At 37.1% G+C, this 16,491-nt stretch overlaps 1 protein-coding gene and 1 non-coding gene across 2 annotated transcripts in view; both read right to left on the reverse strand.

The window, feature by feature from the left end:
• FBXL13 (F-box and leucine rich repeat protein 13) overlaps window positions 1-16,491 on the reverse strand; it is a 234,885-nt gene that overhangs the window by 39,760 nt on the left and 178,634 nt on the right. The gene's annotated exons all lie outside the window — the stretch shown is intronic.
• Window positions 7,492-7,598, reverse strand: LOC129063622 (U6 spliceosomal RNA). The gene has a single exon (XR_008528390.1). It is a non-coding gene; the product is annotated as a U6 spliceosomal RNA (small nuclear RNA).

The raw sequence follows: 16,491 nt of genomic DNA on the forward strand, positions 1-16,491 counted from the left end.
TTACAGCCAACTGTATCAGCCTGGAAAAGGACATAGAAACTATCAAGAAGACACAAGAGGATATGAAGAATACCATTTCTGAATTGAAGAACACAGTAGAAGGAATCCAAAACAGGCTGGATAAAGCCGAGGATAGAATCAGTGAGATGGAGGATAAGGTAGAAAGAAGCTCCCAGAAAGAAAAAGAAATGGAAAAATGACTCAAAAAGAATGAAGAGGCATTTAGGGAAATGCAGGACAACCTGGAATGCAATAATATCTGTATAATAGGGATACCAGAAGGAGAAGCAGAGGAGCAAGGGATAGAGAACCTCCTCGAAAAAGCAATGATGGAAAATTTCCCTAATTTGAGGAGAGAAAGGCTCTCATGGATCCAGGAGGCACAGAGGACCCCACTCAAGAGGGACTCAAAGAGGTCCACTCCAAGACACATCATCATTAAAATGGCAAATGTCAAAGACAAAGAGAGAATCCTCAAGGCAGCAAGGGAGAAGGAGAAAGTAACATACAAGGGGACCCCGATACACCTAGGAGCTGACTTCTCAACAGAAACACTATAAGCCAGAAGGGAATGGCAACAAATATGCCAAGCCATGAAAAGCAAGGGCCTACAGCCAAGGCTGCTCTACCCAGCTAGGCTCTCCATTAAAATACAAGGGGAAATACGGAGTTTCCCAGACAGGAGAAGACTAAAAGAATACATCTCTACCAAACCAGCACTCCAAGGTATGCTAAGGGGGCTAGTTTAAGCAGATGAAGGAAAAGAATGAGACAGAGAGGAACACAGGTACAAAGAGAAAAGATGAGTAAGTTTCTATCAGTAATATCTCTCAATGTGAATGGACTAAATGCTCCAATCAAAAGACACAGGGTAGCTGAATGGATAAGAAAACAAGACCCACACATATATGCTGCCTACAAGAGACCCACCTCAGAGCAAGAGACCTACACAGATTGAAAGTAAAGGGATGGAAGAAAATATTCCAAGCAAATGGACAAGAGAAAAAGGCCGGGGTTGCCATACTTGTATCAGACAAAGTAGATTTCAAAACAAAGGCCATAAAGAGAGACCCAGAGGGGCACTTTATAATACTTAAAGGAAGAATCTATCAAGAAGACATCAATATTGTAAACTTATATGCTCCCAATATAGGAGCCTCCAAGTATATAAGGAAATTGTTGGATGACTTCAAAAAAGATATAGACAGCAACACACTGATAGTAGGGGATTTCAACACCCCACTGTCAAAAATGGACAGATCTTCCAAACAAAACATTAATAAAGATATTGTGCAGCAGAATGACACACTGAATCAAATAGGCTTAACTGACATATATAGAACCTTACATCCCGAAGAAGAAACATACACATTCTTTTCAAATGCTCATGGCAGTTTTTCAAAGATAGACCACATGATAGGACACAAAGCAAACCTGAGCAAATTCAGGAAAATTGAAATAATACCAAACTTTTTCTCGGACCACAAGAGCTTGAAACTGGAAATCAACCTCAAAGAGAAACTTCAAAAACTTGCAAATTCATGGAGACTGAACAGTAGACTATTAAACAATGAATGGGTCAATAATGAGATAAGAGAAGAAATCAAAAAATTTCTGGAAACAAATGAAAATGAACAGACAACAGTCCAAAACCTATGGGACACAACAAAGGCAGTCCTGAGAGGGACGTTCATAGCAATACAGGCTTACCTAAAAAAGATAGAAACATTTCAAATAAAAGATCTAACACTACAACTTCAAGAACTGGAGAAACAACAACAAATAAATTGCAGAGCAAGTAGAAGGAAGGAAATAGTCAAGATTAGAGCAGAACTGAATGACATAGAGACAAAAAAAGAAAAAATTCAGAGGATCAACTAATCCAGAAGCTGGTTCTTTGAAAAGATAAATAAAATTGACAAGCCTTTAAGCAGACTCATCAAGAAAAAAAGGGAGAGGACCCAAATTAATAATATCAGAAATGAAAGAGGAGAAATCACAACTGATACCACAGAAATACAAAGGATCGTCAGAAACTACTATGGACAATTATATGCCAAGAAATTTGAAAACCTGGATGAAATGGACACATTTCTAGGTAAGTATAATCTTCCAACACTGAAGGAGGGAGAAACAGAAAGCTTTAACAGACCGATAACAGCTGGGGAAATTGAAGCAAGTAATCAAGAAACTCCCGGCACACAAAAGCCCAGGGCCGGACGGTTTCACAGGAGAATTTTACAAAACTTTTAAGGAAGAGCTAACCCTTGTCCTTCTCAGACTATTCCAAAAAATCCAAGAAGAGGGAAGACTCCCAGACTCTTTCTATGAGGCCAGCATCACCCTGATCCCAAAACCAGATAAAGACCCTACCAAGAAAGAAAACTACAGGCCAATTTCGCTGATGAACATAGATGCTAAAATCCTCAACAAAATATTGGCAAACCGCATCCAGCAATACATTCAAAAGATTATCCACCACGATCAAGTGGGATTCATCCCAGGCATGCAGGGATGGTTCAATATACACAAATTAGTAAATGTGATACATCACATAAATAAAAGAAAAGACAAAAACCACATGATCATCTCGATAGATGCAGAAAAAACATTCGATAAGGTACAGCACCCATTTATGATCAAAACACTCAGCAAAATGGGAATAAATGGGGCATTCCTCAAAGCAATAAAGGCCATATATGAAAAACCTGCAGCCAATATCATACTCAAAGGGCAAAAACTGAAAGCTTTCCCACTAAAATTGGGAACACGACAAGGATGTCTGCTCTCACCGCTTCTTTTCCACATCGTATTGGAAGTCCTAGCCACAGCGGTCAGACAAGAAAAAGAGATAAAAGTCATCCAAATAGGAAAGGAAGAAGTAAAGCTATCACTGTTTGCAGATGACATGATAGTGTACATAGAGAACCCTGTAGACTCTACCAAAAAACTCCTCAACCTAATAAGTGAATTTGGCAAAAAAGTAGAATACAAAGTCAACATTCAGAAATCAAAGGCATTTTTGTACACCAGCAATGCAATAGAAGAAGAAATCAGAAAAAAAATACCATTCGATACAGCAAGAAGAAAAATAAAGTCCCTAGGCATAAATTTAACCAAAGACGTAAAAGACCTGTACGCAGAAAACTTACAACATTGAAAAAAGAAATTAAGGAAGGCACAAATAAATGGAAGCATATACCGTGCTCATGGATTGGAAGAATTAATATCCTCAAAATGTCCATACTACCCAAAGCAATTTATAGATTCAAAGCAATCCCTATTAAGATACCAGTGACATATTTCACAGAAATAAAACAGACATTTCAAAAATTTGTATGGAACCATAAACGACCCCGAATAGCTGCAGCAATTTTGAGAAAGAAACACAAAGTAGGAGGGATCACAATACCGGACATCAAACTCTACTACAAAGCCACTATACTCAAAACAATCTGGTACTGGCACAAGAACAGTCCCATAGACCAGTGGAACATAATAGAAAGCCCAGAAATAAGCCCAGGTCTCTATGGGCATCTAATATTTGACAAAGGGGGCAGAAGCATAAAATGGAGCAATATGAGCCTCTTCAACAAATGGTGTTGGGAGAGGTGGACGGCTACATGCAAAAAAATTGAAATTGGATCATCAGCTGACACCATACACAAAAATAAACTCAAGATGGCTCAAAGACTTAAATATAAGTCGCAACACCATCAAAGTCCTAGAGGAGAACTTTGGCAGGAAACTCTCAGATATCCCACGCAGCAATTTTTTCACTGATATGTCTCCTAAAGCAAGGGACATAAAGGAAAGAATAAACAAGTGGGACATCATCAAAATAAGAAGCTTCTGCATGGCAAAAGAAAACATCAGCAAAATGAAAAGGAAGCCAACCGTATGGGAAAATATATTTGCTAATGATACATCAGATAGAGGTTTGATCTCCAAGATATATAAAGAACTCACTCGACTCCACTCCAAGAAGACAAACGATCCACTCCAAGAAGACAAAAAATGGGCAAAGGACCTGGGCAGATGCTTTTCCAAGGAGGAGATACAGAGGGCCCAGAGGCATTTGAAAGGATGCTCAGCATCACTAGCCATCAGAGAAATGCAGATCAAAACCACCATGAGGTACCACCTCACACCAGTCAGAATGGCCATCATAAACAGATCAACAAACAACAGGTGCTGGCGAGGCTGTGGAGAAAAGGGAACCCTAGTACATTGTTGGTGGGAATGCAGACTGGTGCAGCACTGGGGAAAGCAGTGTGGAATTTCCTCAGAAAGCTGAAAATGGAACTGCCTTTTGATTCAGTGATTCCCCTGCCTGGACTATACCCTAAGAATCCCAAAAAGCCAATACAAAAGAACCTATGCACCCCAATGTTCATAGCAGCACAATTCACAATAGCCAAGTGTTTGAAGCAACCTAAATGCCCATCAGTAGATGATTGGATCAAAAAATTATGGTACATATACACAATGGAATACTACGCAGCAGAAAGAAAAAAAGAACTACTACCCTTCACGACAGCATGGATGGAACTGGAGAGCATTATGCTAAGCGAAATAGCCAGGGGGCGAAAGACAAATACCATATGATCTCACCTATAAGCAGAACCTAACCAACAGTACAAAGATGCAAGGAAAATAAGACCAGCAACACTGAAAGGAAAAGAAATCAACAGAGACAAGAGAGAAGGAGGGAAGGGGTTGCAGGGAAAAGGAAGGGAAGGGGAAAGTCAAGGAACATATAGCAAGGACTCATGGACAAAACCAAAGAGGAAGAACTGAGGGAGGGAAGGAAGGAGGGGGCAAGGGAAAGGGGTGGGGGGTAAGCAGAGACAAATGTATCTGAAATAATAAATTAAAATTAAATTAAAAAAGAAAGAAAAAAAAGAAACAAAAAAAAAATGAGTTGAGTATTGCAAAATCAAACATTCACCCAAGAGGCCAACCTAGAAAGTTGATTTGTCACTGTGGACCATACTTTTAAGAGATCCACCCCTAATGTGGTCATTGTGACAAATGAGGGAAGGGAGTGAGGCGGTGAGGGTACAAAATATATGAGACAATGTTCCTTATTTTTAAAACTATACAAATATATACCAATAAAATGTTAAAGAAAACAGGGTACGATTAAATCTCAAGAGTTCATCTTGATCTCCTCTTTCAGGTATTTCAACTAAAGATAAGAAAAAAGACAAAAACTTTATCTGTTTTTACAGTGAAAATAGATGACATTTTCAGTCCTTAAATTTTAAAGTTTGTTAAAAATTTAAGTGTAGTGTATGTTGGGAAATGTCCCACTTGGTTTCAGGGACTGTAGCCTCACTGATAGGCAAGAGGGCCCCAAGGCTGGAAATAATCAAGCAGGCCATGGGAAAACAGGCCACTGAGGAGACAAAACCTGTCCCCCTGGCTGCGCCCTGGCGCAGCCTCTGCCTCCCTCACATCACCCTGCTTGGCCTTGTGATAGTCGGTTAGTCAAAGATGGGTAAGTTCTCTCATGAGGAGAGACAACCTAAGACAGACAGCCGGTATAGGCAGCAAGAGAAGAACTTGGGGGACATGGAGAAAGGGCAAAATGGCCCACACCCCTCAGCTCGGCTTTGATGTGGCCAGGAGTCCTCATTCTATCTGAAAGAAGTCTCCTTATCTCTTGGTGTCTCTGCTCCACCTGCCGGGCTCTGGCTTGAAACAATACTAAAGGCAGGTACAGCCCTAAATTGGATTTGGCAGTTTTTGGGGGGCAATCAGGCCTAGAGGTAAGTTATACTGGGAAGGAGATTTACATTATTCATAGACCCGGACCTGAGGGAGATCTCTAGTGTTCCTTCAATTGTTATCTATGATCTCTTTTTGTTTTCTGTAAACATAGCCTTTTGACATTATTGATGAGCTTTGCATCCATACCCTTGTGCATATGGTTCTCAATAAAAGCCTTTGGACACAAGGGTTTGGGGCCTTCTCCCCTAGAGGGAAGAGCCATGTCCCCTCTCCTGGCAAATAGAGAAGTGCTTGCGACGACTTGTGTTTAATTCCCCTCATCCATGACAACCCCTGGATGGACTCTGCAGGATTCAGAGCCCTGCTCCCTCCTCAGCTGCCTCTGGACAATAACCCTCAGGTCTGGGAGCCCTGTGCTCCCCGTGACAAGTATATATATATAATATTATATTAGTTTCTGGGGTACAATATAGTAATTTGACATTTGCATACTTTGCAATCACACTAAGTCATAATCATCTGTTACTGTGCAAACATAGCACAATGTTACTGAGTATATACCCCTTCACCTTTTTCACTTGTACCACACAACCCCACCCCTCTGGAACTATCGGTTTGGTCTCTATTTCTATGAATTTTTGTTTTGTTTCATTCATTTGTTTTTGTGGGGTTTTTTATATAATATTTTTATATGTAAGTGAAAGCATGTGATATTTGTCTTTGTCTGACTTACTTCATTTAACATAATACCTACTAGATCCATCCATGTTGTAACATATGGAAAAATTCTATTTTTTTCTTGCTGTGTGATATTCCATTTACACACACACACACACACACACACACACATATCACATCCATACCACATCTCTCTTATCCATTTATCTATTGATAGATGTTCAGGTTGCTTCCAAAACTTGGCTATCGTGCAATGAACATAAGGATGCATATATCTTTTTTAATTAGTTTTCATTTTCTTAGCTATAAATGCCCAGAAGTGGAATTGCTGGTCATATGGTAGTTCTATTTTTAGTTTTTTGAGAAATCTCCATACTGTTTTTCATAGTGACTGCACCAATTTGCATCCTATTAATAATGCATGAGGGTTCCATTTTCTCCACATTCTTGCCAATGCGTTATTTGTTGATGTTTATTTAGAGGATAACCATTCTGACTGGTGTGATGTGGTAATTGTGGTTTTGATCTGCATTTCTCTGATGACAGCTCTTAAATTTTTAACCCATGGTTTTGCTGCCCCATTTCTTAGTACTTTCCTTCCTAAGCTGACTAATAGGCCCTATAGATGCCATCCTCCTTTTGCATTCAGGATCACAGTATTTTTATAATTCCATAAGATATGCTTCCTAGACTAGGTGTACAAGAGCAGTTTCTTCTCATTCTAATACCCCAGAACTGGTTGGCAGGCAAAATACCAATGACAGTATATGAATTTCTCCTTTAAAATTTTTTTTAGATTTAATTTTTATTGTATATTTTCCACTACCATTTAGTTCCTAATACTCCCCACTCCACTAGTAATCACCACACTGTTGTCCATGTCCATGGGTCCTTTTTCCTTTTGCTCAATCCTTCCACCCCCTAACCCACATCTTCCACTAACTGTCACCTGCTCTCATCAATGAGCCTGTCTCTGTTTTGCTTGTCAGTTCAGTTTGTTCATTAAATTCCACATATGAGTGAAATCATGTGGTATTTATCTCTCTGACTGGCTTATTTCACTTAACATAATGTTCCAAAAATATGAAACACTTCGTGAATTTACATGTCATCCTTGTGTAGGGACCATGCTAATCTTCTCTGTATTGTTCTGATTTTAGTAGATGTGGTATTGAAGCAAACACTCCTTTCAAAATTTTATTTGCAAGACTGGTTTACATTTTATTGATCTTCAACACATTTGAACCATCTTGAAAATTATTATTAAAATATTTTGATTTTTTTCACTGATGTACATAAAAATCCAGATCAAAGGAAAAAGTGCTTGGAATTCTTATTAAATGAATCCACTGTTTAAACGGCAATATCTAATTTTATTTAACATTTGTGAATACCACCCCAAAATGAAATCACTCTTTTCATTCTTTTAATTTTATTGCAAATGTGGGTTCTTTTGTTAAGAACAGAGTATGTTTTCTCCTGCCCTGGGTTTGTTTGTTTGTTTGTTTAAATTTTAGAGAGAAGAGAGGGAGAATGAGAGTGCAAGAAATATCTATGTGAGAGAGAAACATCTATTGGTTGTCTTCCACACATGCCCTAGGGGACTGAAACTGCAACCCTGACTGGGAATTGAACCAGGACCTTTTGATTTGGTGGGATGATACCCAACCAAGTGAGCCACACTGGCCAGGGCTCCCTCCTTGTTTCAAAACAAAAAATGACCAAAACCTGTGGAGCCATTTGCATGGGATCTGGGCTCCAGATGTGGGTGCTACTGGTTTGGCAAAAAAATTCATTTGCTTTTTTCCATAAGATGGCTCTAGAAGCACTTAGGTGTCTCTAACTTCATTCGAAACAATTTTGTTAGATTGTTTTGTGACAGCTGTCATATCAGCATGTTGCTTACCAAAGCTGGTGAATGTTTGTGTAGCCATTTTAATGTTGAAGATGGAAGAAAATATGCAACATTTTCTGCATATTATACTTTATTATTTCAAGAAAGATAAAACACAACTAAATGCAAAAAAGATTTGTACAGTGTATGGAGAAGGTGCTGTGACCGATAGCGATAGAACGTGTCAAAAGTGTAGTTTTGTGCTTGAGATTTCTGGCTGGTTGAAGTTGATAGCAATCAAATTGAGACATTAATTGAGAACAATTAATGTTATAGTATGCGTTGCGTAATATATACGCATATGTATGTGAATTGCATAATATATGCATAATATGTATATTATGAGATAGCTGACATACTCAAAATATCCAAATCGATAAAGGTAATTGGTGAAAATGAAAAATGTGTCTTTTATTTCACAGAAAATAATGAAACAGACCTTTTGGCCAACCCAATAATTTATTCATGATAGAAAAACTGGATTTATTTATTTAAAAATTTTTTTCTTTTATTAAATCTAGAGAGAGTGGAAGGGAGGGAAAAAGAGAGGGAGAGAAACGTCAATGAGAGAAACGTCAATGTGAGAAGCATCCATCAGCGGCTTCTGACACACATCCCAGCTGGGGACCAGGCTGGCAACCGATGCATGTGCCCCAACCGGGAATCAAACTGGTGATCTTTCGTTTTGCAAAATGATGGCCAACCGAGCCACACCAGCCAGGGCAGAAGAAGTGGACTTAGCTATTCCCCCAACAGAAATGATACATACTGTTTAAACAAAAATATTGAGAGATGCAAGGTTTGTCTCTTTGCTCTATACTTTTGAATAGCTAAATGTTTTATTGTATTTATTATGTTGCCAAGTTAGAATCTTTTAAGATGAGCTGGAAATGAAGTACGCTTGCTAATTATGATATTTAATGGTTTGTATTCTCTGCCACTTTATTGAAAATCACTAAAACTTAATATTCATTAATATTAAAATAGAATGCCATGTTTTATCATTGTAATTGTCCATTAAAACTTATGTTCCTCAAAATTTAATTAATTAACATAATAGGCCATTATGCAGCTTAAAACCACAATGAGATATCACTGCATACCTACAAAGACAGTTATTCTTAAAAAGACAGATAATAAAAAGTGTTGGTGAGGAAGTGAAGAAATTAAAACTCTCATTAGCTTCTGATAAGAATGTAAAATGTTCCAGTTGCTTTGGAAAATAATTGTAGTTCTTAAACTAAAACATACAGTTACCATATGACCCAGCTTCCACTCCTAGGTATATACCCAAGAGGATGAAAACATATGTCAACACAAAAACCTGTATACAAATGTTCCTAGCAGCATTATTTATAATAGAAAAAAAGTAAAATAAGTCAAATATTTCAAATGATGAAAGATAGATGTATTATATCCATACAATGGAATATTATTGGCAATAAAAGAGTACTGATGCATACTACTATAGATGAATATTTAAAACATAATGCTTAGTAAAAGAAGCTAGACCCAAAAGGCCACATAGTCTATGACTCCACTTATTTGAAAAGTCCAGACTAGACAAATATATAGAAACAGAAAGTAGAAGAGTGGTTGCCTAGGTTAGGCTGGGGAATGGGTCAGGGACAGGAAGTAACTGCTTATAGGAAAGTTTTTGGGGTTTTTTTGAGTGATGAAAATGTTCTAGAATTAGATTATGGTGATGGTTGCACTCCATCGATGTACTAAATCCATTGAATTATAAACTTTGAATTGGTGAATTTTATGGTATGTAAATTATATCCCGATAAAGATGTTTATAAAAATTGAAAGATATAATTGTATAACTAAACACAAATTTTAAATATTCCTACAACATTCTTCAGTCCAAAACGAGTACAGAAATTGCTCAGACCCGATGGCTATTCTATTAGCAAGACAAGGAGCAAGAGATGTCATCATGCTCATGTGCTGACACGTTATTGTAAGGCCCTGCTGCTGTAAGTAAACACACATTGTAACTATGCAGCAACAAATCTAAGCAAGTTGGAGGAGGCAAGGTCTCCACTGAAAACTGCCTGATGCTGGATATGGGAGGCCAGCTTCTTTGAACAAGTGAAATACATGATTTCAGTCAACAGGGTTCATTTTTTAAATGGCTTTCTGACTCAGAAGCTTTTCAGATTAGTGACCTAAAGAATATCAGAGCCAGCTAAGTAAAATGTTCTACTTGGCACCGGGAAGTTCATAAATGCTCCAAATTAACGATGGTTCCAACATTTTACAGACCTTCTTTATACCTTTAGAAAGTCTTAAATCTCAGTTCTGGGCAAAATTAGTTCATTCTTAATTCATATTCATTTGATGCAGCATGTATTTATTATACTGATCAGGCTCTGGGATAGAAACTGGGAGTATGTGTAAAAAGGTCAATGAGGTGCAGTGTTTGCTCTCAAGGAGCCTACAGTCTGGCATGGAAGACAGACATGTACAACATACTACAACCCAAGAAAAGGTAAACACTCTGCACAGTGGTGGTGCCAAAGGGAATGATGAAGCCAGCTACTGTGGATTAGAGAAGACTCCATGGCGGAGAGCCATGAGTGGGGAAGTGTACACAGCCAATAAAACTATAGAGAGGATGTTCTAGGCAGGAGGAACAGAACTTCAAAAGCAGTTAGATATAAAACAATATAGCATGGCCCTGGCCACATGGCTCAGTTGTATGGAGCATCGTCCCAGTCAGTGCACATACGTAGGTTGCTGGGTTCAATCCCTGGTTGGGGTGCACGTGGAAGGTAACTGTTGGATGATATGCCCTCATATCGATGTATCTCTCTCTCTCATAAACTGTATGGCATGTACAGGGAACTATACAGCATGGCATGAATAGCACTATGACAATATTTTTAAAAATATCTGAAGAACTGACCCAAGAATTTCTCTTAAGGAATAAACTGTGGGGTTTTGTTTTTGTTTTCTTTTGTTTTATACCTTGTTACATGCTTGGGATAAAAGTCCTGAAGGTTGGCTGGTGCCAAGCTTTTACTTCTGAGAGGGATGGTAAGAGGAGAGTGAGAAGACAAGAAAAATTAAGGAGGAATGAAGAACCAACAAGGTGGGGTGACTGAGTCTCAGTGGGGCCAAGGTCAGATGGATGCTCACTTTTCAGGGAAGTTGTAAAATCATGAAAATTTAGAGTTTCCTTCATTTCCTCAAAAGTCAGCCAAATACATGAAGGCTTTGCAGGAAAGGTTTGGGTTTTATTTTCCCAAAGGGTAAGAAGGAACAAAATTTAATCAGGTGAAGCACAGAAGAAAGCAGTGGATGTGGTAGTCTGGAGGAATCACCAGGTTTGCAGGTTATAAGAGGATGCGAGGCCCCAGCAATCCACGGGAATTCTGGTGAGCGCTTTGGTCCTTCGTAGGCCATGGAATTCAGGGACCTTAATCTGAGGGACCCAGGAGTCCCTAGTAATTGATGTATATTATACCTCTGATATCTGGTATTAGGTCCATTGAAGGGAATGTCAAGACATCAGACCCAAAGGGAAGTAGGTATCAAGTCATGAGAGCCTTGTACATTATTCTAAGAAATTCAGATTTCATCCTAAGAAACAGAGTTAAACAAAACTTTCCCTTAGTAGGCAATGTAAACTGGTACATAAAGAACATATGCAAAACAGACCAAGGATATAGAGGCCACAGAGCAAGGGGAGATTGCTTCCAGTTGGAGAAAGGTAGCAGCTTCAAATATACTTTCATGGACAAAGGAGAATTTAAATTGAGCCTTAAAGGCTGAGTCAGATTTTGACAAGTGACATAGGGGAACAGTTTTTCAGGCTGGGGAAGCAGCATGAACAAAGACTTCATTTGGAAAGTGTGAGTTGTTTGGGAAGTTAGTCAGTTTGGGGCACTAGCATTGAATACTGCCAAGAACAGTTACATGGACACAAGACACGTACAGCGGAAGCAGACAAGTCCTTGAAAGCTATTCTTTTTTACCCCCAATTTTACATCTGGAATTAGCTAATGAATATCACCAACATGAACATAAATCATCCCTCCCCTTTAATTTCAAAATATTCAAATCCACAGAAAATTTCAAAGAATGGTATAATGAACACCTATATACCCTAAATTCACCAGTTGTAAACATTTTGCCACATTTGCTTAATTAATTCATTATTAATTCATATCCATTTGATATATGTTTATTTGGCATGTATTTGTTACACTGATCAGGCTCTGTGTGTGTATGAACATACATAGTTTTATTAAATGTATAAATATAGTTTTATATTTATACATATACTATACATAGTATATATTTTAAAAATATTATATATACATATATGTAATCAAATATTTCTCTGAAGCATTTGAGAATAAGTTTCAGATATCAGCATGCTTTACCCCTAAATATTCTCTATGCATCTCCTTAGGAATAATATAAAGTCAATATTCTAACTTCTTTTTTTATCTAGGACCCAGTCAGTTCATCATTGCATTTTGTCCTTTTAGCTTTCTGTCTTTAAATTTTGTCTTTCAAGACATTGACTTTAAAAAAAAATCCCTGGCCATGAATAGACACTTCTGCAAAGAGGACATACAGATGGTCAATAGACATATGAAAAGATGGTCAATGTCACTAATCATCAGAGAAATGTAAACTAAAACCACAATGAGATATCACTTCACACCTGTCACAATGGCTATTGTCAATAAATCAACAAACAAGTGATAGAGCGGATGTGGAGAAAAGGGAACTCTCATGCACTGTTTGGTGGGAAGGCAGACTGGTTCAGCCATTGTGGAAAACAGTATGAAATTTTCTCGGAATATTGAAAATGGCACTGCTTTATGACCCAGTGATTCCACCTCTGGGAATATATCTGAAAAAAACCCAAAACACTAATTTGAAAGAATATAAGCACCCCTATGTTCATTATAGTGTTATTTACAATAGCCAATATTTGGAAGCAGCCCAAGTGTTTATCAGTAGATGAGTGAATTAAAAAAAAACTGTGATACAATACAGATGGGCAAAAGTAGGTTTATAGTTGTGAGTATGCGAAACATACAGTTTATTCTTTTATTATTAATTATATATTATTTATTTGTATTATTTGTAAACCAAAAGCCCATCCTTTTATATATACAATGTAATATTACTCAGCCATAGAAAGAATGAAATCTTACCATTTGGCGGCAACATGGATGGACCTGGAGAGCATTATGCTAAGTGAAATAAGTCATACTGAGAAACACAAATACTATATGATTTCACTTATATGTGGAATCTGAAGAATAAACAAACAAATAAAACAGAAACAGATTCATAGATGCAGAGGACAAACTGATGGTTGTCACAGAGGAGGAGGTTTGGGGGGATGGGTGAAAAAGGTGAAGGGATTAAGAAGCACAAATTGGTAGTTACAGAACAGTCATGAGGATGTAAAGTGCAATATAAAGAATATAGTCAATAATACTATAATAACTATGTATGGTGCCAGGTGGGTACTTGAATTATTGGGGAGAATCACTTTGTAAATTATTTAATTGTCTAATCACTGTATTGTGTACTTGAAACTAGTATAAAATAATATTAAATGTCAACTGTAATTAAAAGTAAAATTAAAAGATAAAAATAAATAGAGATCTCAGGCCAACATTATGTAGAATGTCCCTCATTCTGGATTTGTTAGATTGTTCTTTATAGTTAAATTCTAGGTAAACATTTTTTACAAGATTGCTAAATACTAAAACAAATCTCTCTTCCATGATTGTGAGATAAGCCATTTTAAAGGAATGGAGAAAATACAAAAGTATGACATATGATTAATAAATAACTACATTGTTCTAAGGAGTTCACACAAATTATTGGTAAAAATTTATAAATAAGTGAAGAATCTGAACAGATCTTTCATGTTAGTAGAAATACAATTGCAATGATAAGCAAATATAGGGGGAAATTAATATTACTACAATCCTTTAAAGTATAAAATCAAAATAACGATGAAGTTTTAATTTCTATCTAATTTTCTTGAAATTAAAACAGCAAGCATTGATGACTGAGTGTAAGGCTACCATACTTATTTTATTGTGAATGGCAATAAAAATCACTGCAGCTCATTGGGAAACCAAGTGACCAAAACAACAACAAAATGTTCTGTTCAAAAGGAAGAAAAAATTAAGCAGGGTAAAGGCTTGTAAAAACTTCAGGGCAGTCTGCTTGTCTTACTCCTGTTTTACTTTCAAAATTAGAATTTCTGCCTTAAAAATTATAGGAACTAGATAACTATGTATCAAAAGAAAGAAGAAAGGGTGAAGAGAAGAATGAATAATGAATGAAATTTTTCAATGTTTGTGGAAAATAATTTACAATAACTTATAAAAAATGTTATATGAGTCCATTATTAAGTCTTTTTGTATATCAACACAGAATTCTATAAAACATTAACATTATGCCTAATTCCTTTACACAGACCCACAACAGTCCTGGGCAGTTTACTGTCTGTTTGAAAGAAACTGTAGTAGCACAAAAACAGGAATATTCAAGCGAAATACTAAGCATGAATGTAAACATGACAAGTATATACATAGACAAGTATAACCATAGATGAACAATTTTGTTTTACAGAAATTGGTGGAAACTTCTCTATCTTCAAATTATTTGATCTGTCTGTGAAGTCTGACCTTGCTGACAATCTCTTGCTTATTGAAACACCACATCCCTTGGTTTTCATGACATCACTCTAAATTCTTCCCTCACCTACTTTTCTGCATGTTCATTTTAGTTTCCTCTCTGAGTTCATCTTCCAAATCCACCCAATAAACACTGGTGTTCACTGGGACTTTGAACTTGACCTCTCTTCTCCTTCTGCCTCTCATCATGGCTTCAGCCCCTTCAACCATCTTTAAATCTGGCCCAAATCTCTCTCCTGAGTTCCAGATCTTGTTTCCTAATTGAAAATTGGACACCTGAATATGTCATAAGCACCTCAAACTTAGCACTGTTACTTTCAAAGGACCAGTATTCAAACTGGAAACCACAAAGTTGATGGGTTCTTACTTCTCTTTGTGCTAGTTTCTGTAAAGAGCCTGGTTAAAGTGAATGGCCCATGATAGAATTTTCATTGATTTAAGTACATTGCTCTTTTCTCTGCACTTGGCAACTTTTATGACCCCCTTTAAGGAGCCCACATTTCCCTTGCTGGGAAATCCAATAATATAATCTACAGATCTCAGAATCTTTGATATTTTAATATAAGATATTAGGAAACACAAAGGACTCATGGACATGGACAGCTTGTGGTGATTGTGGGGTTGGGGGTGAGAGGGGTATAAGGAAACTAAATAGTAATGAAAAAAATATAAAAAATTTTTTTTAAAAACATGAGATAAAATCAAGCATAAGGGAAAATGACGCAATCAAGAGACAAACATAAGATGTAGGAGGATGCTGCTGGTGTAACATGGCATACTATTTTATAGCAAACTTTTTTATAAGTACAGAGAGTATTCAAAATAATGATAAAAGTACAATACATAAACAAGTAACATAGTCATTTATTATCATTATCAGGTATTATGTACTCTATCTAACTGTATGTGCTATACTATGTATGACTGTTAACACAACAGCTTTATTTACACCAGCATCACCACAGATATCCAGTCTGTTGTTGACCAAAACATCATTAAGGGGCATGTGACTGTTTGAATCTGGCCTATTTCACCCTCTTTCTAATGGTGGCCTGTGTTCTCTGTGTGTGGCTGATTTCAGTGTTTTGTACTGAAAAGTCCCCTCAGAATGCAAATAAATGATACTTTTTTTTATTAAAGAAAACATTTTATGAAATAGGATGGAATGGGGTACCCAGAAGTCTAGGATGACTGAAAACTCTGATGTAATTATTGGGGGTTAGATCATTGGAAATGTAAAAAGAACAAAAAGTCCCTGACAGTCAGCAAACACAAGAAACCTCCTTTCTTACTTTTTTTTTTGAGGGGGGGGGTATGTTATGGTACAGGAGATAGAGCTGGAGGGAGGTGGTTGTAAATTTTCTGCTTTCAGTAATGCTTGAACTGGAATATACCCAATTCCTATGATTCCTTGCCAGACTTACTGAGGGACAAAACAACAAATGAAGATTCCGAGAGTGAAAAGGGTGTCTGTCTTCTTTTTTGTCACCCAGG

The sequence above is a fragment of the Pteronotus mesoamericanus genome, unplaced genomic scaffold (assembly GCF_021234165.1).
Source record: "Pteronotus mesoamericanus isolate MK-2021 breed Mesoamerican mustached bat unplaced genomic scaffold, CSHL_Meso_final scaffold_85, whole genome shotgun sequence".
NCBI classification, from domain to species: domain Eukaryota; kingdom Metazoa; phylum Chordata; class Mammalia; order Chiroptera; family Mormoopidae; genus Pteronotus; species Pteronotus mesoamericanus.